Source organism: Sapajus apella, unplaced genomic scaffold (genome assembly GCF_009761245.1).
Source record: "Sapajus apella isolate SASKATOON/1434 unplaced genomic scaffold, GSC_monkey_1.0 scaffold7, whole genome shotgun sequence".
NCBI classification, from domain to species: Eukaryota; Metazoa; Chordata; class Mammalia; order Primates; family Cebidae; genus Sapajus; species Sapajus apella.
The window spans coordinates 26,962,289-26,965,167 of NW_022436947.1; positions in this window are offsets into that span (position 1 = coordinate 26,962,289).

Below are 2,879 nucleotides of genomic sequence, written 5' to 3' on the forward strand. Positions count from 1 at the left end.
GATGATAGATTTGGAAGTAATAGCATTTACCACCATACTTTTCCTTCATTTCTCTTTATTAATTCATATTCCTTTCTTATTTGAAGTTTCTTCTTAAATTCTGCCATTTCAAACATTCTTTCAGTGGCACTCACAGAGGTATATGTAATATATTTTTTATTTGTGTGTGTTCGTTTTGAGATGTGGTCCCACTTGTGTGTGTGTTCTAAAAGATACTGGAGATGACTAAAAGTCAACACATAGAGCAAAATGTAATCCCCCAGATATTTTTCTTGGATTTTGGTATCTTGTCCATATTAAAGAGATGTTCTAGAAACATAGATTCTCTCCCAACTTTACCGTGTCCTAGGAAGAAATATTCCCAATGTTTTTTTCAAATTTTCCATCCTCCTTAAGCCAGCCATTTTTGTTATAACTTGAAATGTTATATTTAATATATACCAGCTGTATAAGAGTAATCTTGAATTTAAGATATGATGGACAAAAAAGAAAAGCTTTTATCACAACTTCCTATGTACATTTTCATCAACTCATATGGTGCACATCTGGGCCTTTGATAGCTATGTGTCTAAAAAGAAAACCCTGTTATATTCAAAATTAATTTTAAATCTTGTCTTTTTCTCTGTTTCAGTCACTTAAAAAGATAAGTATTAATAAACATAATCATGACCCTATCTGTGAAAGTCATTTGAAGATAGTGATAAAGGTGGATTGACAGAATCTAAGTGTGATATATTGAAAAAAATTATCGAAAAACAAGGCAGAAAGAAATGAACAATTATTGAACACCAGTAAGCTTGGTGCTTTGCACACTGCCTTTGATTTAGTTCTCCCAAAATATCTGTGAAATAGATATTATCTATCTGCCATATGCGAATGAGAAACTAAGGCTCAAGGAACTTATTTTTACTAAGTTACACACATACAAAAACCCAAGAAACAATAAAAAGAAAAAAAAGAAAAAGAAAAACACATAAGAATGATCCCTACCATGAGGGTAAATACCAGTTCTGTGCATTTGTTTGTTTGTTTGTTTTTTTGTTTGAGATGAAGTCTTGCTCTGTTGCCCAGGCTGGAGTGTAATGGTGAGATCTCAGCTCACTGCAACCTCTGCCTGCTAGATTCAAGCGATTCTCCTGTCTCAGCTTCCCAAGTACATGGGACTGCAGGCATGTGCCACCAATCAAATAAAAATATTAATAAATAATTAGCAATCAACCAAACACCCTAAAGAAGCCAAGTCAATGCAAATAGAGATAATATCAGCTAACTCTTTTTTTTTATGCTGGAAAAATGAAAAATGTAATTTAGAAAACCCAAGAAAACATAACATTTAAATGTCGAATGGATCTCCCACTTTATCATTATTTCCATCACAAGCAAATGGTTACTCATGTTCTAATATCTAGCAATGTTTACTTTTATTCCACCAAAGGCACATGCCAGATGGATTTAGAAAGGTTTAATTAAATAAAACTTGTTCACTGATCAGATAATTCAAATGGGCTGAAGAACAGAATACCAGGAAAACAATGTGAAAAATTTATTAGACTTTGATTCCAGTGAAAATGTGAAACAAACCTAAAACAAAAACGTCACACAATTTGGGTAGAGAAAGCACTAGAAGGAAGTATCATCAAAGGATTTAACCCCAATGAATTTTATGAGACACTGTCATGCAAAATGGAACTGTGATAAAAGAATAGGCAATAGGAGTGAGAAAAAAGGGTGAGAGAGAGTAAGGGTATATGGTGGAGAAAAAAAGGAATAAAGGGTCTGGGCTGTGTGTTAAGGGAAAAGTAGGAGCTCTTTTCATACAGATGGGGATCAGTGACCATAGCCTTGCAGGCAAAGAAAAGAAGTGTGATGATGTAATTACAAAAGAAAGTTAATGGATAGATGAGAAAATCCTTATCATAGTTAGAGTAATAGGAGGGCAAAGATACTTTGGCAGAGGCATTTAGGCAGAGCACACTGTCAAGGAGCAAGTCGAACCAGATTGAACAAGTAACTTTAAAGTCAAAAGTCACTGTAGGTGTGTCTGTGCGTGTGTCTGTGTGTGTGCGTGCACTATGTGTTTGGGCATGGGGATGTGAGGGTCTGAAAGTGTAGGAGTAACAGAACACGTTTTCCAGAAATTTTGATTTTATCGTCTCATAGTTGAAATATTACTACTAATTATTCTATGATACAGAATGTCAAATTCTAATGAATTGTTAAGATAAATATTATTTTAATTAACAAATATAAATTGTATATATTTAGCATATAAAATATGTTGTTTTGAAATATGTATACTTTGTGAAATGAAGCTAATTATCATACACATTACCTTACATGCTTAATTTTTTGTGATGCGAATACTTCCTTCTAGAGGTTAAATTCTTATTTCTTAGCAATTTTCAAGAATACAACATACTTATATTAACTATAGTCACTATACTTTAAAATAGAGCTGTTGACCTTATTCCTCCTTATTTTTATATTTATTAAGATAAATTATTAATCACCAAATATGCATATGTCTTCCCTGGGTTTCAGGGATCCACTCATTGTGCTCCGCCACTGCAGCACCTCTGCAGGAAGGTTTGAAACTGACTTATAAAAATATAAATATAAAAAAGCAGAACAACAACTATCCAGAGAAATTATGGATAAATTAACATATAATAACCCAGTGAATTATAGCTTCTACTGATTGTTTACTTTTTATTAAATTATTAATGAATTCCAAGCACACATTCTTACTTTTTTTGCTAAGGCAGAATTTATAGAAACAATTGAAGAGCCAGAGGAGACTTAAAGACAATCTAATACATTTCCCTCATTTTATACACTGATACTCCCAAAAAAGTGACTCAGATATGCCATATATATAT